The sequence below is a fragment of the Triturus cristatus genome, chromosome 1_1, assembly GCF_964204655.1.
Source record: "Triturus cristatus chromosome 1_1, aTriCri1.1, whole genome shotgun sequence".
NCBI lineage: Eukaryota > Metazoa > Chordata > Amphibia > Caudata > Salamandridae > Triturus > Triturus cristatus.
Window position 1 is genome coordinate 1,187,004,773 of NC_140579.1, and position 26,075 is coordinate 1,187,030,847.

A 26,075-nucleotide genomic window follows, 5' to 3' on the forward strand; every position below is an offset into this window, starting at 1 on the left:
CTTCCCCTCCCTCCCTCTCTCTCTCTCTCTCTTCCCTCCCTCCCTCCCTCTTCCCTCCCTCCCTCTCTCTCTCTCTTTTTTCCCTCTCTCTCTTCCCTCCCTCCCTCTCTCTCTTCCCTCCCTTCCTCTCTCTCTCTCTTCCCTCCCTTCCTCTCTCTCTCTCTCTCTTCCCTCCCTCTCTCTCTTCCCTCCCTCCCTCTCTCTCTTTCTCTCTCTTTCTTCCCTCTCTCTCTTCCCTCCCTCCCTCTCTCTTCCCTCCCTCCCTCTCTCCCTCTCTCTCTCTCTTCCCTCCCTCGCTCTCTCTTCCCTCCCACACTCCCTTTCTCTTCTCTTCTCTTCTCTTCTCTTCTCTTCTCTTCACTCTCTTTCTCTTTCTTCCCTCTCTCTGTTAGAAATGAGGGGGCTCTGGTTGACGCGGGTGTGAACCCACAACAAGCAGGGACCCTTTACTTCTTGTCAGGGCGAAGGATGACTTCCCAGAATACCCCCTGCTCACCCTCTAGGTGCGTGGCGCGAGCAGTCTAGGCTAAGTCTCAGGCGTACACGGTTAAGCAAATGCAATTACACATACAGTAAACCCCTTGCATGCACCACAAACGGACACCAATCAGGAAGTATATAAAAATAAGCTTTTATGTAGATTCAGCAGATTCAATACAAGGCCCAGTAACATTGAACTGATGGGGCCACAATTCTTGGAAATACGGTAATGTTCTCTTTGTTTACGGAAAGTTCTTTAGGCGGGCACAAGGTAACTGTGGGCCTCAGCGCACTCCGTGCTGAGGCGGCGCCCGGGAAGCACACAGCAGATGACAGGGAAATCAGAACGTTGCGGACCCTGGATCCGATGCGAGCTCGCGGTCGAGTTCGTAAGTACAGTACCTTGTTTCTTGACGCAAAGGCGGGTGCGGGATTTCAGCGGCTCTTTGACAGAAGGGCGAGGCGGCGTCCGAGGCTCCCACACTTCACGATGGGTGTCTGATCTTCAGGCTCACGGCAAGAGCGGGGTGTTGCAGGTGGCGGGTGAACAAAGCGGGGCAGCCGGGCACGCAGGTTGCGTCCGGGCCGTCCGAGGCTTGGAGATGCTCACAAACGCCGATTCCGGCGGGAGGGTGAAGGTGCACAGTGAGCCTCCAACGAGCAAGGTGACAGGGGCAGCCCAGCACAGCGTAGGGGGAGCGGCTCCGATCGAGCGAGGCTCTTCCCAAGGCGGGGGCGGCTAAGCAGTCCTGGTCACGGCTCAGGGAGGGACTGGGGCACGAGGGTCACAGCTCCGGCGAGGGAAGGGACACCACAGTCCAGCGGCAGGCGAGTGAAGATCAGGTAGAGCCCAATGGTCCTGGGGCTCAGTTCAGGGGGCAAGCTCAGTTCCAAGCCCTTGGAGATCGTTTTGGAAAAGCACAAGTCTTGAAAGTAAAAGTAAAGTAAAAGTCTTCAGCAACAGTTTCTCTTCTCTCCTTTGGCAGCAAGGTCACCACTGCAGGCCAATCCCCCAGGATAGGGACAGTCTTCCTCCTACAGCTTTCCCGGTGCCTCCTCCTCAGGCAGAGATTCTTCTTGGTCAAAAGCGGATCTAGTTTCTCAGGAGCAGGGCTCCTCCATTTATACAGCAGATCTTTTGTTCTCCCAGGCCAGGGGGGCCCTTGCCTAGTTTAGTCCGGTTTCTGAGCACTTTGTTTACGCGATGCAGGCTTCTTCTTTCAGAGTGCAGGGCAGAGTCCTCAGACGCTCCACAGGGGGCGGAGCCGGCATTGAGGTGGCAGAGCACTGTCCTATTCAGAGCCTAGGAGCACTCCTCCACCCATCTACCTGTCGATCGTCCTATTCACCACCAGGCTACCTAGCCCTGCCCATCTGGGTTCCCCCAGCCCTGTCACTCACACCAGCCAGACATCAGATACACATCACGCAGAGGCGGCTGAAATGTTTAGGCAAGCAAAGGCCAGCTTTCTAAAAGCGGCATTTGCAAACCCGGAATATTAAAATAAACCTTACGAAAAGATGTACCTTATTATTCCGAGTTCAGGCATACTAAACTCGATCTTCTACCATGTTCCCTGGGCCGGTTAGGATCATAGGGTGTAATAATCCAGGCCGCCCATACTGGCCTATGAGAACAGGGTAGCCTTGCAGTAGTGAACAACAAGATGGCGGTAATTCACTACTAGGACATGCCACGCATCTAGGCTTGTCCTACCTTATGCTCACAACGCACCCTGCCCGTGGGCCTACCAGAGGGGTGACTAACATGTAGCTAAGGGAAGGTTTCAGGGACCGGCAAGTGTGGGCACTTGCCAGTCAGCATGTCAGTACCAGATTGCACGCAGGTTCTGCGATGGCAGACCTTAGACGTATTTTACCGGCCGCTTCTGTGGGTGGCACAACCCGTGCTGCAAGCCCACCAGCGGTGTTTGCATTTACATGCCCTGGCGCTCCTGGCACACTTTACTGGGGTCTGATAGTAAACCAAACAATCCAATCATGGAATCCAACCAACATATACAATTTACAAAGGGAGCACTCGCACCGCGACACTGGTTGGCAGTGGCACAGCGCGCTGAACGGCCAACACCATAAAAACACATGAGGCACAGCGACAAAAAGAGGAAGGGAGACTCACGCCAAGGTGCCAGGTCTAACACTCTCTTTCTTCCCTCTCCCTCTCCTTCTCCCTCTCCCTAGGAAATTCAGCATCTCTTTGCTCAGGTCTCGCTTTATACAAGTTCTGCTAAGTTAAAAGGCCGGATTTTGGAAAGAAAAGTTCACTTTCCAGGAAACTGCCTGTAAAGTTCATGTCAGCTTTCACCCTTACCGTTTGCAGTAAGTCGAGCATGCATTTAACACTCATACTTGAACTCAGAGTAACATTCTTAATGAATGATTAGATGTTCTTCCGAAACTCTTAAAACGAGTTTAGACACAATCAGACATAGAGCTGCTATTCCAGCAAATGCTGTGGGGAAGCAGGCAACTACAAATTGATCTACAAAGATGTCGGATCCTTCACTGTTCATACCCCTAGCAATAGATCAGCCCTTTACCTTACTACTCCCCTCTAATCCCACGACTGGACTTCGGGGCAAGTCCTTCATTTCTCGGACTTGGGAAGACAAGGCTGTGCGTTCCACATCCCTTCTGCTACTGATGCACCACTGCTCTGCATGCCTCCTTCCCATGATACACTTGTGTGCCATCTCCTGGCCCTTAGTTCTTTCGTATTTCTGTGTCCTAGTGGCACCTTTAAGCAAGTGGCACAGTCGAGCAGTGCCTCTGTTTGATTCTCTGTTCAAGTTCGTCATTGAGACAATGAATTTGGTGGGAATCTCAATAAATACATGTTGTCAACATTTCCCTACACAGGTGTTGGAGGGGATTTGTGGCATGGGGTTTGGAAATAGTCTCTCTCACCACCCTCCCACTCTACCTCTGCTCCCCTCCATCTCGCTCTGTCTTCTCCTCCCTATACCAGTCTCCAGTTTCCTAGAATCCTGCCCCAGTGGCCCTGCCTGCGGTCAGGATAGTGGCAGATCTAAACAAGCATTTGCAATGCAATAGGTTTCGCATTTACGCAAGTTTAAGCTATTGGCATTATAAATGACTGCCTTTTCTTTGTTTTAGAAACAAAAACAAAAGGCATAGTTTTTTGCAGTGTCAATAGCTCTACCCCGTGTAAATGCGAGACCTATTGCATTGCAAATGCTTGTTGCAGTTGGTTTCCTTCTTTTATTTCTGCTTTTTACCATTCTGTCCATGGCCTGATCCTAGTCTTTTCTCTATGTAGACATCTCTCCTCTTGCCCCTGAACCTGCTAGATTCATGTGCTCTGATCCAATATTCTTTTCAGCACATTTAGGCCTTTTTTTTTCTCCATGTGGCCTGTGCATGCTTGTACTGGCCTACTTTCATTAGCGCTTTGTTTTCTCATATCTGACATTCTGTGATGTCTTACCAGCCTGCATGCACTTCTTGTAGTCATGTCACCTCTCCTTTCAAACTGCTTGAGTCTATTTACTTGGCATTCTCGCTCTGCCCGTTCCCTGTTTTCAACCTTTTGTCCTTGTTGAGTACTTTTCCAGTCATCACTGTTTTCTTTTCTGGATTCCTTTCTCCTTGCAGCCATGTCATGTTTCTTTTCTCTCTCGCCCTCCTAGTAGCTTACTAATGCCGGTTGTTAACTTGGAGAAGATCCCCAGCATCCCGAAGACTGATGGACAAGGTTTTAAAGTACATCCCAAACCTGCTGCCACCATAGCTCCACTGTCCTGCTCAAAGGAGACGCCACCCATTAAGATGACCAACCCCATGAAGCTTACTCCAACACCATCACCAAAAGAACCTACAGTGCTACCCAAAGCAGCTCTCGAAGTTTTTTCAGAGATACCACAAACATCCAAGCTATCTATTAACACTAGCCCTACTCTGGACCTTTCCAGTAAAAAAAATGAAGCTTCCCAGTACCACAGGAAAAAGACCAAAAGGAAACAAATCGAGTAAAAAATATTTTGAAACCTAATAAGAAGATTTCACGTAAGTGCCTGATGTAGCTTTCTTAATTAGTGGAGAGTAATTTCTGAGGGTTGCTTACTTGTGAAAACCAAACCTAGAATGCAGAAATCTAGACTTTTAATAGAAATCTCATTACAGTTTTTAAATCCAGACCTACTCTTTTCAAACATATTTTAAGAATGGGTTAATTTGCAACTGTACCGTGGGTCTAAACAAATCTGGTGACAAGCACTTGACAGTGGCTTTAACTGCAGATAGAAGCCCTTAAAGGGAGAGAATTCAAGCTACTGGTTTTGGAGTCTGTTTCTGCAAGCTGCTCACATGTGCCAACAAGAGGTATAATTTTGTCCATAAGTGCTCTTAAATCAGGGAGTACTTTGAATGACGTAAACATATTTGAAGGATGTCTAGCATTCAGTCTGCAGATGTATGGAATTCTGTCTAGTTTGGTTTTCTTAATGATGGTGACATCATGGTTTCGTTTTGAAGCAATAGTGGTGTGTCTGATCTGGACTAGCTTATTTTCTGACGTCAAATGGTTGCTATCTATTGCAGGGGGGCTATGTGAAAGTAATCGGTCTCTTAGCATTGCCAGTTATTGTTTGCTCTTTATGTGGTTCATTGAGGTTGGGGCGTTAGTTTTTCTGTGGTTACATAAAAGCAAGAGCAGTATTTTCACTCTTACCCTTCCATATTTGAGTTTCGTTGTAGTCTGAATACACATGAAATCTTAGGTCTTGACACTGCATTGTGCTGGCTAGAGGATGCATATAGGCTGAGGCTTGGAGACTCTGCATTTTCTTGCTACTTTGTCTGAAGTTAGTTCCCCAGGTTGGATTGGTTGATCTGGTTGTTAAGTAATGGGCGATCCAGTCATGGAATGTCAGATGCTCTTAGGAGGCGGCTGTGGAATTGTAGGCAGATGTTACAGGCAATAGAGTCAAGATCAAATGCAATTCCGTGATCAGTTGCTGATTCATCTGTTTCCATACCCTGTGTGAAACGAAATTGTTATTTTTCAATAAGTGTTTTTTGGGTGGAGTTTAGAGGAGGTGGGAGAGACCGTTCCCTTTTTAGGTCTCGCCTAACGTTGCAGCGCCCATGCGCTGCTCGCTCTGCGAGGCTTCTTGTAATCAAGCCAATTTCAGAAGTGGAGTCTTGGCTCCGCCCTTCTTTTCATTGGCTTGCATCATCGTGCATGCTAAACCTTGGCTTTCCATTGTCAGTGAGGCTTTTTAGTCCCTCCTTGTTACCGCCCTGTCTCCTTTTGGCCCCGCCTACCCGGACTGGATCTTTTACTTACGGCTGTACACGGAGTCTTTTAATTACTGGGTAAGCACTTTTTTTCACCATTTGTGTATGGTCACTTTCAGTTTCATGGCGAGCGACTGCTTTCTATGTATGCGGCTCACTGTATTTACCTTAAAGTATTTTTTTTAGATATAAATAAAGCGCCCCATGCCGCGCTGTAACTTAAATATGCTCCCCTTCCCCCGCTGCAAGCACAACGCGCTAAGCGGACACAGTGTTATTTCAAGAAATCTGCCAGCGCCATTGTTGTTATTGTCCCAGGATCTGTGTCAGCCTGTGTGTGTTCGAAGGTGGTGGAAACGTGCTCTGGCAGCGTGTCTCGTTTAGGTTAGTCTCTTCCTGCACCACTGTATCAACTTTCTCTTAGACCTCCTCCTGTTCCTGGCCTCTCAATTTCAGTGCCTGTTGCATGGCCCGTCCTCTGGACTAATGGCCCTGCCCGCACTCTTCCTAGCCCCCCCTTCTCTTTTTCTAACCCTTGCCTCCGTTCTCTCTCTCTCTCTCTCTGTCCTCTCTCTCTCTCTCTCCAGCTCTCATGTTGTCCCACCCCTCTCTTCTCCGGCCCGCCTCTTCCCCGCGCGCCCTCCCAGGGGTTCTCCGTTTCCCCACAATGGCTCCGCCCTCGACTCACTCTTGGCTGTAGGCACTGAGCCCCCGGGGCACCCCTCCATGGCTGCGGAGCTGAAGTCAGTGGAACGGGCCCTGGAGAAGCACCTTCCGGAGCGGGAGCTGTGGGAGGTGAAGAGGTTCCTGTATGGGGTGGGGAGCAGGTGAGGTGCAGTCCTGGGACGGGGAGCAGTCCCAGGAGCATACACTGCGATTTCTTTTAAACATGCTCCCTCCCCTCCTTCACGTCCGGCTGCCGCACTTTATGCTTGGTCGGACTTTTAAAATTGTTGATTTCTCTTTAAGGGACTACATGCCTTTCTTTAGTTTTGCACAACACTGCACTCCTGCACATGCTACGCTGCTTCACGGCCGGCCACCGTGCTTCATACGTGCTAACACTTTTAAATTAGTTAGTTTAAGCAACTGTGCGCCTTAGTTTTGCATGGCACGGCACTCCTGCATGCAATATGCCCTGGGGAGCAAAGCATACCGTGCTTTAGCAACAAAGCATTGCGACCCCACGGTTTTATTTATTTTCGGCCACTGCAAGTTATCCCGCTTACCAACCAAACCTCCCTATTTTCCAGACTCCAGCACGGCGACCAATAATAGATGCTGCACTTTCTCTTTTAAAGACCCTCCCTGCTTTACGGCCGCCGCGCTTCATGCTTGGTAAAAGTTTGAAATGAGTTGCATTATCTTTAAGCAACCAGAACCCTCAGCTTTTAATTGCTAGCACAGTCTAAGTACGAACTGCCATGCTTTCTTTTATAAAAACACATCCTCTCTGCCTTGCCGTTAGCCGCACTACATCCTTGGTGAGTGATTAAAGTGATGTGCATGGCACTGATCGGTATTACCTGCAGATTCAGCAAATACATGGGGAACAAGTTGCTGTAGAAATGTTATCACACACTGTCCCACATTTAAAGCGCTGGCGTGCGCCTTTGTTTTGCATGGCGCGGCACTCATGCATGCTCTCTAGGGTACTGATCTTACTCCAGACCCGCTCAGTCACAGTCTGTAGACTAGCAACTGAAACCACTTCAAAAAGTGAGATAGTACTTACACAGCCACACCCATATACACAGCCACACCCACAGCCACATTGGTGCTCTATGCACCAAGGTCTTCTTGTCGCCTCCTTGTCTGTCTGTGGGTTAATAAATATATATATATATATCACTGCTGCAGTTTCAGGAAGGTGCATATCTCCCTCGTGCTTCTTAAGTTAAAAACACTTACATTTCAATAGCTCTAACTCTAAAAAATGTGAGACCTATTGCATTACAAATGCTTCTTGAGAAGGGAGGTAATAATGGTTGTCTGATTCACGTAGTTCTGGGTTTTGTGAATGTTTAGTAAAGGTGAAGAAGCGGATTGAGAGGGAGAGCGAGGGAGGTTTTTGAGAGCAGTGGTATCTGTGATTTTGTCTCTAATTTTAGTAGGGAAATCACTTGCAAGTTTACATATTGTGTTTAAAGATGTGGGTATTTTGAAGAGTGCTTTAGGCTTACAGCTGTTTCCTTTTGTCCTTTTGATTCTCTGACCACAATTTTTTTTTTATTGCAGTAGGTATCCATTGTGTGTTTGAACATATATCCCTAGGCTAGACTATACTATCCTAATGTGAGGATTTGGGTGGATTAGGTCTGTAGATAGTGGGTGCTCTAAAATAGGCAATTGAAAGATTGGCATACTAGCTGGTGTCATACATCTCTTCTGCCCAAACGTTGCCTAAAGCTCCTAGTGTTACTAAGTCTGAAAGAGAGGAAAGTGCTGATAAATATATCTATGCATCTTATGACTTCTTAGGTTATTGAAACATACCTGAATCACTGCTTTTGCCTAATCGTTTCTGGGTTGGGAGCCAGTGTGTATGATTTCATGTAGAAGGATATAAGAAGTTGATTTCCATGAACACTAGGAGAAAAGCATGTCGTACAAACCAACTGTAACTGAATATCTGCCTATTTCTCGAGATGAAGTGTGGGGTTTTTATTTTATTTTTTTGGTCTCGGTTTCCACAGTGCAACTGGAATAGAGGAGAAGATCAAATACAGTGTAGGAGGGTGAAGTGCAGTGGATTGCAGTATTTTAGGGAAGGGGGTTGGAGTGCAGTGGGTGTATTTTTCCAGTAGTTCTCAAGTGGGCCAATGCATTTGAGTCTCTGTCTAAAGTAAACCCCTTGTCTGCACAGACGTTGGCAGTTCTGAGGGAGACCTAGGTGTAAATCTATCAAACCTGTTTGAAACTTTCTGGGAGGAAATGTATGGTAGTTTCCAATATTTGCAGAAAGCACTATTTTAACATGTTATTCCTAATTTTCCAAAGGAAAAATCTGAATATGATGCACTTACTGCAGTCGCTAAAAACTCACCCTGTACTTTTGGTTCTGTTTTTCTTTGTCACAGTAGTAGCATTGTTAGACTTCCCAGTCCTGTGCTATATTTCTGTACTTCTTATACTGGTATGGGTCGCTATAGATCCCTGCTCCACTATTAACATCTCCAGATGTGTTAAATCTTTTGCGGCCCTCATTTGCAGGCTTTCTAGTGTCCCTCCAGTGGATGTGTGATTTTTCCTTCCTTTCATAGCAGGGAAAGAGTGTGATCTAAACAGACAGTATGGAGTTCAGAACCCTGAAACCAAAAAAATGTGTACTCGCTTACTCACTTGCAAGGTAAGGCTGGCTTTACTCCTACTGTTTTTAGCAGCATATCTTTTTGAAATGGTTTACAGTAGAACTGTTGCAATAGAATGCATAGTATGTATAGTGTGTGGCTATTTAGCAAAAACCCGGTGTAGAGTATACAATGGGATTTCTACATGTTGTGTGCGAGTAAAAGCAGCTTTGACGCAGTTGCATACATACAAGAATACCAAATAACTTCGGTCTTGAAATGGACATTGCTCAAAACTAGGCAGACACACACCTGCAAACTGATAGAAAAAATTCATATTTACAGGGTGTGAGGTCAGAATCTGCCCTCAAGTGCCAGAGCTGATTCTTTAGAGCGGATTTGAATTCCTGGATGGAGGGTTGGCCCTGATAATGGGAGAAAGAAAGTTTCTAAATGAGGGAAAAGAAGGTGGATGGACCTGAACCTTGATGGAGCACAGTTTGGTTTGGTGATATCAAAAGATTCTGATTGTCAGATTGCAGGTTACGGATTGCAGTATAATGGTAAATGTTGGAACAAAGTGTTTTCAGCCATGAGTACGTTTAAAGACCAGTATTGGTAATTTGTTATTTATTTATTTATTTATATTCGTTTTTTGCAGAGCCTGTGAATGCGGAAGAGGTGGAAGTGTTCTCATAGCAAAATGCATGCCCTTGCTCTACGTTGGGGAAGCCCACAAACCCTATGTAATAATTATCTACTTTACGTAGCACAGGATAATTTTTCAGTGCTTTCGTTATGTGTAGTCTTATCAGTGGGGTTTTACATGTGTTCAGTTCGGGGTAAACTAAACTGTGTAAGGAGTGGTAATGATGAAGCATTACAATGGCATGATAGGATGGAGGGATAATCACCAGATGACCGGCAATCATCTCATACATTTGTGGCACACTTTGATTGCCTGCATGTTTGTGAGGCGAGGCTGATTTAAGAACTTGGTGATTCATCCAAGTAGGTCTTGTTTATTTGGGAAAGGGGCTCTTACACTCCTAGGTGCACATTGTGACGTGACATGTATCATTCCTTAGGACAGACATAGGTTTATCATGCCCTGAAAAATGCCCATGACCTCTGGGGTGCTTTGAGAGAACAGAGACATATCGACTAACATAAAGGATACTCTTCGACTAAGAAGGGTCCCAATAGTCCACTCATGGTAATTTGTGTTAACCCTGTCATGTGGAACAGTAATTACTAACTTTTTAGCCTGCCACTACTGAATTTTAACTTGGGATACCCTGTTTTACGTTGAAAAATGATAGGATATTGTCAAACACTAATTCTCACACAGCATAGCAAGCAAGCAGTTTGTGCATGCAACAATTGCTTCTGGTGAGGAACAAACCCCTACAATGATGCATGCCACTTTGATTTGGATGCAACGTTCACATCCTTTTTATGGAAAGCCAAAGGTTTAGAGAAAGCACATTTCTATGCCCACAAATTCCTTTTTATTAATGGTACTATCTGAGAAGAAAGGTAACTACAGTATTGGTTGGGTCCTTTAGGAAAGACGAGAACATTGAAGATTTCCTACAGGGGGTAGAGGTAAGGTGGTAGAGGGTGCAGGGTGGGAGGTAATACTGGGAGGAATTTGATTCACCATTGCAGTAGAGGAAGGAAAGCATAAGTGATCATAGTGTCATCCAGTGCTGAATATCTGTGAGACAGGAAAATCCCACTTATTGGACTAAGGTGAGGTAGTTGGGAAGGAAAGAAATATTTGGGTGTGGTAATCATATGGATGATAAGAACCATGGCAGAAGATGTCAGGCGGATGGTGTAAAGAGAAAGTAAGAGTGTCACAATGACTAAGCCTTGAGTAATATCAACTGGTAGAGGAGTGGGCCAGCATGGTTTGAAGTCCCAGGTAACCCAGAATAAATAAACTGAGCTGTAGAAGGATAACCAGTTGGTGTCAGTCAAAGATGCCTAAGGAGTTGAGGAAAGAAATAAAGAGATGGTGAGCAGACTTCTTCTCAAAATGTCCTAAATTACTTTTTAATTGGAAGATTCACACCATCACTCACTCTGTGTGCAGCTTGTGATGTTTAGGAGAGGCCAAGTTTTGTTCCTCCCCTGACAATCCTAACAAGCATTTGCAATGCAATAGGTCTCGCATTTACGAGAGTTTGAGCTATTGGCGTTGTAAATGACAATTCCTTTTATTTATGTGCTGATTTTTAAAACATAAATAAAAGGCATTGTCCTTTACAATGCCAGTAGCTTAAAATCTCGCAAATGAGAGACCAATTGCATTGCAAATGCTTGTTTTGTTTGATTTCTTTAGCCATGCTGCTCGGACAGAATGGGGAACCAGAAGCAGCCCCGGCAAACATTCAACCAACCTCACTCCCTGCATCTCCTTGGACCGTCTCTTTAGTTCCATCCACCCATCCACTCTCTCCTTCTCGCTCATCCATCTCTGATTGCCTTCTCTCTACCTTCCCGCTCCTTCCCTCTCTGCCTCCACTTGCCTACTACAATTAACTTCAGGGAGCTGGGGAAAGTGATGGCAGTACCAGGAACAGCCCCAACGTTCAAAACCGCCCCCTAGGGCTCCAGGCCCCCCACCCCCTCCCCAGGAATGCCCGGTGGAATAAAAGGTTTGTCTGGCCCGGCATGCTGTACAGGATGGCTAAAAAACAGTGGCAAACCCAATCTGTCCTAAAGGTGAGCCCTATTGCCTTTGCCAAAGCTTGTTTGAATCCCCTTTGTTTTCTCTAATCTGGCGCCCCAGCTAAGGTCGTTCTTGGGGCGTGGGTCGGCCCTCTTCCAGGCAGTGAATAACACCCTGGCTCCTGGGGCTGACCTCACTTCCGAAGAAACAAAAACGCCTTCCAAATACCCAGAGCCTGTTTGATGCAATTGTGCAAAGCAACCCCCTTCTTCTGTCCCGTGTGGGTGGGGCGGTTGGAGTGGGACCTGAAAGATCTTGGCCCCCTCCCCAACCCGCCCTTGCCACCCCACCCACCCCGTGTATGCTGGCGCCTCTCTGCCAGAGGCGTAGTTATCACTAGTGCAGCAGGTGCAGTGATACCGGGGTGTGGTGGGGTAGGGATCCTCCTGCTGACCACCAGGGCCCCCGAAACCGCCTCTGCTCACTGCCTTGGACAGCCTGTCCCGGTGACGTTTCACTGGCACTACGCTCGCAGAAGAGCGAGTCCCCACCTAGCACATGTCAAGGATCAGACATGCATCAAGCGCCGGCTCCCTGAGTCCGCAAACAGCCCGACCAGGAGGCCGCACTGATGGCTTTGGCACCCGGCACTCATTCCTTGGGAGGTGGTTCCTTCCAAAAAGGTTTTGTACAGCAAAAAAACATATTACTTCACAGCCCGAGGGGGTGGGGGGGGAGGGGCAGAGGCAGGGGAAGGAGAGATGGACAGGAGCAGGGGTGAAGGGGAAAGCTGGGAGTGGACGAGGACGCAGGGACTAGGGACAGATACTACTTAACCCCTCACAGAGCGCCCTGAAACCACAACAGCGAGGAGACAGGGGGTAGAGGGGACACTCGGAGGAGGGGGGCGGTGGAATGAGCTGGAAGAGCAGTGTTAGACCTGGCACCTTGGCGTGAGTTTCCCTTCCACTTTTTGATGGTGTGCCTCGATTGTTTTGCTGGTGTTGTCCGCTCAGGGCGCCGCGCCACGGCTAATCCGTGACCGCAGCGCAAGTGCTCCCTAGATTAAGTGTTCATAATTGATATACATGATTGGTTTATTGGATTCCCTGTCAGTCCCCAGTAAAGTGCACCCGGAGTGCCAGGGCCTGTGAATGCCAATGCCGCTAGTGGGCTGCAGCGCTGGTTGCGCCACCCACAACAGCGGCCGTGTAAAATGTGTCCTGGGTCTGCCACTGCATACCCCGCGTGCAGTCCCGTACTGTCCCGCCGGCTGGGCAAGTGCCCACACTTGCCAGCCTCCAGAACCTTCCCTTAGCCTCATGTTAGTCACCCCTATGGTAGGCTGCGTTGTAGGTGTAAGGTAGGACAAGCCCTGGTTGTGTGGCCTGTCCTAGTAGTGAATTACCGCCATATTCGTGGTTCACTATTGCAAGGCTACCTGTTCCCATTAGGCCAGATGAGCTGCTGGATTTATTACACCTTATAATCCCAGCAGGCTCAGGGAACATGGTAGAGAGATATGTTTCGTATGCCTGAACTGGGAATGATAAAATACTTCTTGTAGCCAAGTTTATTTGACTATCCTGGGTTTGTAAATACGACTTTTAGAAAGTCAGTATTTACTCGCTTAATCATTTCAGCCGCCTCTGCTGTGCGTGTAACTGACGGTCTGGGCTATGTGAGTGACAGGGCTGGGGGGATGACAGGTAGCGAATGGCAGGAGAACACCTTGGTGGGAGGTGGGGGTGCCCCTTGGACTCTGAATAGGGCAGTGCTCCACCACCACAATACTGGCTCCGCCCCTGGGGAGCGACTGATGACTCAGCCTGCACCTGGCCCAGGACGGGCGAAGCGCTGTCCACAAGGTGCTCCTGAAAGTACTTGTCCCCTGAATGCCGGCTCCACCTCCTGTGGAGCGGCTGATGTGCTTGCCCCTCACAGTGAAAGCAGAAATCAGAGTACCCCCAACAAAGTGCTCAGGACTGAGAACGGTTATGCGAAGGCCTCCCTGGGCTGAAAGAACAAAAGAAATGTGGTATAAAAGTAGGAGCCTAGCTCCTAAGAAATCAGAATCCTGTTTACCACAAAGAACCTCTGCCCGACTAGGAGGAGAAGAAGACGCTGGAAGGACTGGCCTGCTGCTTGCCTTGCTGAGAAAGGAGAGGAAAAGACTTGCTGAAAAGACTTTGCTGCTTTGTGCTTGAACATTCTCCAAGGGCTTGATCTGAGCTTGCCCCCTGAACTGAACCCCAGGACCAGTGGGTTCTCTGTGCTTTTGCTCGTCCTCCAATTCGAGCCGTGTGTGCATCCCGCTGGAAAGAGACTGCGCCCCTCATCGCCCCCTCCTAGGGCCATGACACTCAGGAGCTTGCCTGCCTTAACCCCGTGAGAGCCCCGCTCCGTCCGGAGCCGCTCTCTGTCCCCGGGCTAGGTTGCCTGCGCCCCTGTCACCGCCTGCCACTGGAGTGCGCTGAAAGCGCTGTCACCCCTCCCGCCGGAATCCGTCAGACGATCGTGATCCTCGCCGGGTCACCAGCCGCACTGACCGTGCCCTGTGCCCCCGCTTCGCTATCCTCGGAACCCCTCAGGCCGCGCCGCCCCCGCTGTGGAGACCCCCCCTGCACCGCCGTGCTAAGGGTCGCTGGCCGCGCCTGCCTACCTGCCCACACCCGCTGATTGAGGACCCAAGAACACTTCCCAAAGCTGAGCGTCGCACCGACCCGTGCCGACTCTCCACACAACGTTGCTAAAGGAGTTCCAGTATCGGGCTCGGGGCCCGCACCGCCTTATTTCCCCGTAACCCCTCACCGCACGCCCGTCTCACCTCCCGCTGCCCCGGAGCCGCCGGGGGGAGCTGTGCACGGCGCAGGCCGCCCACGACAGATGCGTGAGCCGCGGTAGGCCTGAAGTAAGTCAAGACTGGAATCCCCCAAGTGACATTGGTAAAAGACTAAAGAAGCATCCGCTTAAGGAACCGTTTGCCTGCTTTATAATCTGGTGGCATAGAAACAACGTTACTAGTCTTGTGATAAGTCTGCGTATTGAGATAACTATTTTTATATAAAGAAGCGTATTTTCACATACCTAAGCCTGGTGTCCGTTTCTGGGGGGATTGATGTATTTACTGTGTGTGTGATTATAAGTGCTTAACCAACAACGCCTGAAGAATCGCCTTGGCTGCTCACGCCACGCACCTAGAGGGTGAGCAAGGGTCATTCCAAGAGGGGTTATCCTTTGCCCTGACGTGGAGTAGAGGGTCCCTGCTTGACACAAGGACATCCTTGCGCCAATCAGAGATCCCCGAGTCTAACAAGCAAGAAGAAAGACAGCACGGGCGTCATCTATCACTATAGACAAAGGCATCTTATCCATGCAGTTCCCATTCAGAGATTTCTGGCCTCTCAGCTGACACTTCTCATCATAATTAATCATTATAATTTGTCCCTGTAGCTCACACATCTCATTGAGGCGGTTCAACTTTATCAAAGCTCAGGCTCTGCAGCAATCAGGGGTCACCGCTCCCTGCAGCTGTCAGTGTTCACACTCCCTGTAGCTGTCTGTTCACACTCCCTGCAGCTGTCAGTGTTCACGCTCCCTGCAGCTGTCTGTGTACACGCTCCCTGCAGCTGTCTGTATTCACACTCCCTGCAGCTGTCAGTGTTCACGCTCCCTGCAGCTGTCTGTATTCACACTCCCTGCTGCTGTCAGTGTTCACGCTCCCTGCAGCTGTCAGTGTTCACGCTCCCTGCAGCTGTCAGTGTTCACACTCCCTGCAGCTGTCAGTGTTCACGCTCCCTGCAGCTGTGTGTTCACGCTCCCTGCAGCTGTCTGTATTCACACTCCCTGCAGCTGTCAGTGTTCACGCTCCCTGCAGCTGTCTGTGTACACGCTCCCTGCAGCTGTCTGTATTCACACTCCCTGCTGCTGTCAGTGTTCACGCTCCCTGCAGCTGTCAGTGTTCACGCTCCCTGCAGCTGTCAGTGTTCACGCTCCTGTCAGTGTTCATGCTCCCTGCAGCTGTCAGTGTTCACGCTCCCTGCAGCTGTCTGTATTCACACTCCCTGCAGCTGACAGTGTTCACGCTCCCTGCAGCTGTCTGTGTTCACTGCAGCTGTCTGTATTCACACTCCCTGCAGCTGTCAGTGTTCACGCTCCCTGCAGCTGTCTGTGTACACGCTCCCTGCAGCTGTCAGTGTTCACGCTCCCTGCAGCTGTCAGTGTTCACGCTCCCTGCAGCTGTCAGTGTTCACGCTCCCTGCTGCTGTCAGTGTTCACGCTCCCTGCAGCTGTCAGTGTTTACGCTCCCTGCAGCTGTCAGTGTTCACGCTCCCTGCAGCTGTCAGTGTTCACGCTCCCTGCAGCTGTCAGTGTTCACGCTCCCTGCAGCTGTCTGTGTTCACGCTCCCTGCAGCTGTCAGTGTTCACGCTCCCTGCAGCTGTCAGTGTTCACGCTCCCTGCAGCTGTCAGTGTTCACGCTCCCTGCAGCTGTCAGTGTTCACGCTCCCTGCAGCTGTCTGTGTTCACGCTCCCTGCTGCTGTCAGTGTTCACGCTCCCTGCTGCTGTCAGTGTTCACGCTCCCTGCTGCTGTCTGTGTTCACGCTCCCTGCAGCTGTCAGTGTTCACACTCCCTGCAGCTGTCAGTGTTCACGCTCCCTGCAGCTGTCAGTGTTCACGCTCCCTGCAGCTGTCAGTGTTCACACTCCCTGCTGCTGTCTGTGTTCACGCTCCCTGCAGCTGTCAGTGTTCACGCTCCCTGCAGCTGTCAGTGTTCACGCTCCCTGCTGCTGTCAGTGTTCACGCTCCCTGCAGCTGTCAGTGTTCACACTCCCTGCAGCTGTCTGTATTCACGCTCCCTGCAGCTGTCTGTATTCAGACTCCCTGCAGCTGTCTGTATTCACGCTCCCTGCAGCTGTCTGTGTTCGCTACTCCCTGCTGCTGTCAGTGGTCACTGCTCCCTACAGCAATCAGGGGTCACCGCTCCCTGCTATGCCAGACATCCTTAACAACATTAACTGTAGGAGGTCTTTGGTTACAGTCCTACCAGAGGTGATAACGAGAGACAGGCATCAGCAGAACCGCAGACACTCTCAGCAGAGATTATGAAAAATCGAGCGCACTTTTGTGGTGCAAAAGTGATTCACTTTGCTGATTAACGAAAAAGCAGCCATTTGAAAAGAAGCGCCTGTTTCGATTACACGCCCACCCTTCACCTCTTCCCGCCTATGTTATGAGTGCTTACAGCTTTCCATGGAGACTGCATCGCACGTGCACTGTGCAGTCAACCTCTTTGGGTGAAGGTGGTTCCCGGTGACCTCCCTACAACCAACCACTCATTAGAGTAACGAAGGAACAGACTTATACAAGGGACACAGTGGGGTTGTTGAGCCAAGAATTCACTGGAACCGAGAAGACTAAAAATGTCAACGTGACGTTTCAACGCATTCCAGTGAGGAAAGGAACGGACTGTTTGTTTTTCCGAAGATTTCACCGATTCCTAGAAATGTTTTCGCATGACTGATGGAAACTGAGGGAGCACAGATCTAGTAATGAACACACACTCGGACACAGGAAAAGAGACGCACAGAAGCACACAACATTTCAGGGCAGGCAAGTGAGAGATTTTAAACAATAATAATCGGAAGGATGTATTTTCCCCGCATGTTCCCCACTGACCTTTATTGAAGCAGAAGCAATCTTACTGAATAGGGTCAATTGCACACATGCCAACATTTTAAACAAGGCAGAGCAACGCGGTCCCGAAAGAGAAAGAGGACCACGCTGCAGCCGATCTCTTGTCTTTATGGGGCCATATGTTTGAAACACATGGCCCCATAAAGATAAGAAAAGCCTTTACTACAAACGTAAAGCAACCGAGCCAGTCCAACTGGGACGGCTCTAAAAGAGAAAAGTGTACGTCACTAGACGCTCTTTTCCAATGGCTGGCCACCGTTTAGCATAAACGGTGATGCCAGCCAATGGAAAAGAGGGGCGGGGCTTAAAGCCCACTAGAGAAATCTACCCTAACTCATTAAATCTCGCCAGCAAAACTGCGCATGTCTGCTCAGTCTACGCCAGGCGAGACCTAAAAATGATAGGCAAGTCTGTTACATGCAACAATTAGTGATCACGACTGCACCACTTGCTGCTGATTGGTCAAAAACTGCCTACCAGGACTTTATTTCCAGAGTAACCCTTCCCTTTAGTCATTGGCTGTTTCTCTTGTCTTATACTGTTATACATTTGTGTGGGATGTAATTTCTCTGTCTCTTTGAATACATGCACTTCTATCAGCTTGCAAAATATTCCTAGTATCTTATTGTACGTCTTGTAATTCCTTTTTGGCAAAAGGTTATTTTCCTGTGTTACAGAATAGACCACATGAAGCATGCATTTCCATCAGTGTCTTTTGCAATTCCCTCTGTTTCGTGCTTCTGGTAGTACAATTAGATGATGATAGACTGTCTTTAATGTTTTTGCTTCTGTCAGTATGTAATGTAATTATTTTCAGTGTATTTTGTAACTTATCCATATATGGCCATATATAATGCTATACCTGTGCCTCTTATGCGTTTCCTGCATCACTGGCTAGATTTTTCATTAGATGTCTTGTAATCTAAATGCAGATCCATTCAGTGCATCAGAGGCGCGAGGTCCATGGCCGGGCTAAGGATTTTGATGTGCTAGTGGCAGAACTGAAGGCCACTGCTAAGAATCGGGAATTGCCCAAGGAGAAGAGTCCTGTGCCGAAGGAGCTGGGCTCTGACCACCAGGAGTCTTCGCTTCTGTCACCCGTTTCGTACAGCTTGCTCAACCCCTTTCCCAGCCGAGTGAAGCCACCTACGACACCCCCTAGCCGAGGAAAACCACCAACCACACCCCCTAGTAGAGGAAAACCTCCCATCACTCCATTGAGTAAAGGAAAACTACTCTCCACACCAACAATTTGGGGTAGACCCGGCACCACACCCACCTGCCGAGTAAAACTGTCTACTCTTTCCCCATGCAGAGTAAAACCTCCCAGCTCTTCTCCCTGTGGAGGAAAGCCACCCCAGTGTTCCCTTCTCAGGTAAGGAAGTCCTGCAATGGTGCTTTGATTTGATGGGATATAATGCTTTGAATCTAAATTTTGTCATAAATTGAATCTCTGCTGTCATGGGAACAATGCCTCAAACCTGCTAGAATCTTCAATGAACACTGAAGATTTCTTGGTAATTTAGATGCCACCACACTCAATCTTTTTATCTTTGCCAAATACCGTTCAGTACAAACCCAGAAACAAAATATATGTAATTGAGATGTTGCAGCTTACCAAGAAATTCTTTACCATAGAGTTGAACTATACCTGCAACTGCATGCCTTAAAAGGTCTTGCAACTCTAACTTGATTTTACAATGTCCTTATTCAGTTTGTTTTTAGGAGTATTTAATTATGATACATACCTCCTCAAATACGATGTTTATAAGTGGGTGTGTGAGTAGATGTGTGGGTGGGTAAATGAGTTGCAGTGAGTGTTCTTATTGGTGAGTGACTCGTGGTGTGAGTGGTTCTATGGGTGGGTAAGTGGGTGTGTAGTGGCTGTATGGGTGAGTAAGGGAGTGTGTGTCTGTATGGCTGTGAGATTGAGTGACTCGGTGTGTGAGTAGCTGTGTGGGTGAGTGAGTTGCTGTGTGAGTGGCTCTATGGGTTGGTAAGTGGATGTGTAGTGGCTGTATAGGTTGGTAGGTGGCTATTTGAGTGAGTGTTTAGTTAAATGAGTTGGTATGTCAGTGGCTGTATTGGAGAGTGGATGTTTGTGTGAATGGCTGTATGGGTGAGTGAGCGGATGTGCGAGTGCTTGTATGGATGTGTGAATGGGTATGTAAGTGTTTGTGTTTAACTGAGTCGGTGGGTGCTTATATGGGTGATTGAGTGGTTGTGTGAAGGACTGTTTGGGTGAGTACCTGTATGAGTAGCTGTATAGATGAGCGGCTGTAAGAGTTAGTGGCTCTATGGAGCCTAACTAGAACGATCCTGTAACCTTTGGAGGTTTTTTTCAGTGAATTTCTATGGTTTTTTAACTGGTAGTCATGTTTTCAGAGTGGTGGAGTAAGGGGTAAGACCTCAGCAATTCTGCTATGTGGAACTTAATGCAGGTAACGGAAGGGCTTGTTGGCCCTCAATAACCCTCACAAGCCAAGAGGACTTCATTCCCCTTCAAGCTGTGCGCCAGGAGGCATGTTTGCAGAGTGGTGGTGAAAGGCGAATTACCGGTCTTTTTTATTATTATTTTATTTATTCAGGCAATTTCGGCCCTGGTGACCCCAGGGCCTGGCCTATTTTGAATGGGGGTTGGGGACTATGCGCCCCCTCCCCCAGGCCTATTTCGGCCCCGGGGACCCCATTCCCCGGGCCTGGCATCAATTTTGGATGCTCTGGTCCCACCCAGGGCACCCACTCTGCGGGGGAGTCTGAAGGCCCCTGCAGTCCCTGCCGGCTTCCTGCCTCCTGCGGGAGCCAGCATTGCTTTGACGGAGAGGGAGCAGCTAACATGTAGCTCCCTCTCTGTCAAAGCAGTTGTTTCATTCTAGAAGCGGAGCACAGTTTGCTGTGGGTTGGCAGGAGTGGTATAGCTCCCGCCAAGCTATAGCAAACAGCAATGACCCGGCGGTGTTGGCGGTCCCCATGGCCATCTATGCCTCCAGGAGGGCCCCCCTCCCTCCCTCCATTCCAGGACACAGCCCCGGAGAGGTGGTTGTCTCCGGGGCTGCGGGGGTGCACCATGGGCCCCTGTAATTCATTTCATTGTAGCCCTGGGGAGGTGGCGTTACCGGGGAGGTGAGGGGGAACGTGCCCTCCCATTTCCCCTGCGTTAATGCAACATTTTAGCCCTGGGGAGGTGGCGGTCCCCATGACACAGGGTTGCCGAGCAGACAACCCTGCATAAATTAGCAATCCCCCAGGGAGGTGGCTGGCCCCGGGGCTTTAGGGCTCCTAGGAGGGGGTCCCATGTGCCTTCCCCCTCCTACATATATTGGACATGCCCCTGGGACCTCACCCACCCGAGGATTCAACATTACAGAAGCGCAAGAGACCATGCTCCTGTTTTTTAAAAACTTTTCAGTAGGATCTGCTGACCCCGCGCTACTCCAGACTAATGTTTTATTTTAAAAAAATGCTGTCTGGGCCCTGCTGGGGTCCCTTTGGGACCCCCAAAGAGGCCTAGGGTGTTTCTACCCTGCCCCATTTTCTCTTTTTAAAAAAAGAAAAAAAAAAAGGTTTTTTGTCTGTGACTCAGTTGAACTGAGTCACAAGATGGCTGATAACACTTCCGTGTTTGAACTTTTGGCTGGCAATCTGATCTCAGCATGAGATTCGGAGGGGTCGTGGATCCTCAGTGCCCCTAGATATACAGCTGGAGATTACTTTAAATTTCTCCGTAACTTCTGAATGGATTTACATCAAATCACAAAAATAGCGTTTTCTGGACCAACATCTACCTTTTTGCTAAATTTGGTGTAATTTCGTTCAGCAGTTCGAGCTGTAGCCATTTCTAAAGTTCCTATGGAAGTTAACATTTGGAAAAAGCGTTCTGGGACCCTCCCTCCCTTTCTTTTTTTTTTTTTGCCCCCTAAACCTTCCCTTTACTTCATATGAGTCACCCCTATGGTAGGCCCACGGGCAGGGTGCATTGTAAGCATAAGGTAGGACAAGCCCTGATGTATGTGGCATGTCCAAATAGTGAATTACACCCATTTTCGTTTTTCACTATTGTAAGGCTACCTGCTCTCATAGGCCAGAATGGGCTGCTGGAATTATTACACTCTATAATCCCAACAGACTCAGTGAGCATGGTAGAAAGTCAAGTTTAGTATGCCTGAACTCAGGATAATAAAATACTTCTTTCAGAAAAGTTTATTTTAATATCCTGCGTTTGTAAATGCTACTTTTAGAAAGTTAGTATTTACTTGCCTAACTATTTCAGTCCGCCTCTGCGTGATGTGTATCTGCTGTCTGGCTTGTGTGAGTGACAGGGCTGGGGAAACCCAGATGGGCAGGGCTAGGTAGCCTGGTGGTGAATAGAAAGATTGACAGGTAGATGGGTGGGAGGAGTACACCTGGACTCTGAATAGGACTGTGCTCTGCCACCACAATGCCGGCTCCACCTCCTGTGGAGCGTCTGATGACTCTGCCCTGCACTCTGAAAGAAGAAGCCTGCATGGCGTCAACAATGTGCTGTGGGAGCCCTGCTCCTAAGAAATCAGATCCGCTTTGAACCAAGCAGAATCTCTGCCTGAGGAGGAGGCACCAGGAAAGCTGTAAGGAGGAAGACTGTCCCTATCCTGGGGGACTGGCCTGCAGTGGTGACCTTGCTGCCAAAGGAGAGAAGAAGAACCTTTTACTAGAGACTTTGCTTTATTTTTATTTTCAAGAAACTTGTGCTTTCAAAACGATCTTCAAGGGCTTGGAAGCGAGCTTGCACCCTGAACTGAGCCCCAGGACCATTGGGCTCATCCTGACCTTCACTCGCCTACCGCTGGACTGTGATGTTCCTTCCCTCGCCGGAGCCGTGACTCTCGTGCCCCCCAGTCCCTCCTTGAGCCGTGACCGGACTGCTTAGCTGCCCCTGCCTTGGGAAGAGCCTCGCTCGATCTGAGCCGCTCTCCCTACGCCGTGCTGGGCTACCCCCGTCACCTCGCTCGCCGGAGGCTCGCTGCGCACCTTCACCCTTCCCGCTGGAATCGGCGTCATGAGCATCTTCAAGCCTCGGACGGCCCGGACGTAGAAAGCGTGCCCGGCTGCCCTGCTTTGCTCACTTGCCAACCTGTGACACCCCGCTCTTGCTGTGAGCCTGAAGGACCAGACCCCCCTCGTGAAGCGTGGAAGCCCCGTACGCCGCCTCGCCCTTCTTAAAGAGCCGCTGAGTGTCCCGCAACCGCCTTCACGAAAAGAAACAAAGGTAATGTACTTACGAACTCGACTGCGAGCTCGCATCGGATCCAGGGTCCGCAACGTTCTGTTTTCCCTGCCGTCTGATGCGTGCCTCCCGGTTGCCGCCCCAGCGCGAAGTGCGCTAAGGCCCACAGTTGCCTTTGTTGCCCGCATAAGAAGACTTTCCGTATCAAGGAACTCTCCGTATTCATAGAGATCGTGGCCCCAATGTTTCACCGTTACTGGGCCTTGTACTAAATCCGCTAAAACTATATAAAAGCCTTTTTTTTGTATACAACCTGCTTGGTGTCCGTTTGTGGTGCATGCAAGGGGTTTACTGTGTGTATAATTGCAAGTGCTTAACCGTGTACGCCCTGAAGTTTAGCCTTGACTGCTCGCGCCACGCACCTAGACGGTGAGCAGGGGTTATTCTAAGGAGTCATCCTTCTCCCTGACTAGAAGTAAAGGGTCCCTGCTTGTCGCTGGTACTTGCCTGCGCCAACCAGAGTCCCTCATTTCTAAATATATATTGTTTTATTTTAAAACTATAGGTATTGTTCAACACCATACAGAAAAAGGTGGAAAATTCAGGTTTAGTGAATAAAGAGCAAGGTTTTAAGGACCTTTATGAATTTGTGCCGCTTATAAGAAGGCCTGGGTAGAATTTCAATTATACCGCAGTAATTGTGGTGAATCCGCATCGCGTTTTGATGCAAAATTAGTGAAAATTTCACGATTACTCCTGCACATTTAGCAAGTGCCAGCGGCTAATTGTGGTCGCTATTAGTGTTCTGCTGTATTTAGCTCTACTTCTTAGCACAGACCGCATTCTCACACCCATTTTGGACACCAGGGTGCATTCTAAGCTTAGAACATAGCATTAAATGCTGTTAGTAAGTTGGGGACGAATCCTGCACCAAGAGCACATTTTGCGAGCCCAAGCAGCTGCTCGTTATACTTGTTGTGTTTGAATTTAGCACTATTTCTTAGCGCAAAATGGATCCTCACGTCCAATTTGGATACATGGGGGCATTTAAATGCAGACTTTTTGCGTAATTTAAAACAGAATCTCGCGGATTCTTAGGTAATTACGCAAGTTATACCCACCTGCAAGTATCTGCAAGAGACATTCTTACAAATTTACTAGTTTAACTCTCTTCACTGTAATAATAATAATCCACACTTGTAAAGTGCGAACAATCACCCGTAAGGGTCTCTAGGCGCTGGGGGCCGTCAGGAAGATTAAGCAAGCTATTGCCCAGAGTCACATGGTGCTGGGCTAATCAGGCGCTGGGGATCGAACCGTGATCCCCCAGATTCTGGAGTCAGCCACACCGCTTCCCATTATTCCAGTTGCCAGAGGATCAAACATTACACGTGTGGATATTTTAAAAACTTATCAGCAAATAATTTGGGGCTGGGTCCATATAGAGCTTTGTGGATCAGGGATGCATATTTAAACTGATTTATTTTCCTAATTGTTATCGATTTGAGATCTCTTAAGTAGATGGGTATGTTGTCAAGTTTTCTACATTTGAACGGCAGTCTAGCATTCTGTAGTATTTGTAAGTGGCTGTGCTTTTTTAGGCAAGATCTGTAAGTTGAGTTGCTATAATACAGTCTTTATTGGAAGCATTAACTACTGTGACCCTATGTGAAAATGAAAGCAAAGAAAAAAAGACACTGTCCTGAGTTTTGATGTGAAAAACATGATTTAGTGACAGCCATAATTTGGGCATGAAAGCAAAGATAAGAGTCAAGGATGATTTGTGAGCTACAAGCTGCTATAACAGGTTTTAGGCATTAACCATAATGTGGTATCTCATCTGCTATATTTATTGCAGATGGGTAGTATTTCAGGTTTTTAAGGCTTCATCTTTAAGAAGTTTTCTTTCATCCATTAATGTGGTTTTCAGTGTGCAAGGTAGAACTGAGCTGAAGGCACCCAAGTTGATGTGTAACCTCAATATGTACTGGGCATAATCTGTATTGAAGTATGTTCTGACATATATCTTCTGCAGCACAGTTACTAGCGGACATAAATACAGGTAAAACCCAAACTGAGAGATTATGGAACATTGGGGGCAACCGCTTAAAAAAGCAGTTGAATCACCTGACAAAATAGATGAAAGCCATGAAATAACTTATCTCCTAGTGGATTTTAATGATAATCATTATAAAAGGTTGGAGTCGTCCGAGGTCCAATAATATACGACTACTTGGCTGTCTTCCTCAACCGAAAATCGGCTGCTGCATACAACTGCAATTTTTGTTCCCCCGCCTGGTCTAAACCCTACTTCCAAATGGTAAAGTAGGATGTTGTTTTACACAAATAATACATTTGCAGCCTTTCCTGATAACTTGAAAATATATGGTAGTAACAAAATAGGATTATATAATGTGAAAGCTTAGTGAAGTCTATAGAGGGTTTCCTTTACTAGGGGATTCACAAGACCATGTTGACTTAATGAAGTTCTTTTTTCTTTTTTTTAAAACATTTTTTCAGAAAACCAATTTAAACTTAATCCACCAATTCTTGTGATGGCCTGAGTGTTTGTTCACACCCTGTGGCTTGATTAAGGCATTAATTACTAAGATTTATTTAGGAGCTTTCTGGGAGGTTCTTATGGGGTTTGGCTTGGCTTGTCTGGCTCAGAAGCAGTATTTACAAAATTGTTGCTCTTGGTTGGTACCATCTATGACGTTAGAGGATTTTCTCAACTGATATAGCAACACCTCTCATATTGACTATATTTTGTAATGAACAAGCTTCTTCCAAGATGCTGCTCATGAGGTGATCAAAGGTATTCACTTTGTTACAGGGGTCTCTTACGTTTTGTCTTTCAAAGGAAGCTTGGGTGTTTTCCAGCCTTTGGGACACTTAAGTAGTAGTGTTGGTCTGGGATTGAATTATGTTAGTCTCTTTTGGTATAGCATTTTTCACTGGATAATTTATGAAAATACTGGGGAAAAAATAAAATTCTGGTTGGTCCATGTCACTTCAGAGGAATGATTACATTTCATTTGATTGTCAGTTGCAAAGAGGTACAAAGAGTTTGTTTAAAATATGAATTCTATCACTTTCTAACAAACTTATGGTAGAATTGCAGCTCATGAAGTTAAAACTAATTTCTTCAAAGCTATTTTTAAGATTAAAAATCAGTAAGTCTATTTATTGCTGTTAAAATGTTGCCACACAAAGTACAAGGAGGGCATTTTTCACGCAGACCCAACATTGAAATAGTCGCGCTAAAGGGGAACAAATAACTTTAGGGAAGACATGGCAGGCAGTTGGTTTATACCCTGAGTTTAATTGTTGTCTGTGATATGTAGTTCTAGCTAAAACAACATTGAGACTCTTGTGGAAAGTAAAACTGTGCTCAGCAGGCTTTTCTGTCCTCTCACTTTAGTTGGTTAGAGAAGGCAGGCAGA

The 26,075-nt window shown here is 47.8% G+C and overlaps 1 pseudogene; it reads left to right on the top strand.

The window, feature by feature from the left end:
* The window catches only part of LOC146871819 (ataxin-7-like protein 2), a 150,790-nt pseudogene that overhangs the window by 17,691 nt on the left and 107,024 nt on the right, over positions 1-26,075 (top strand).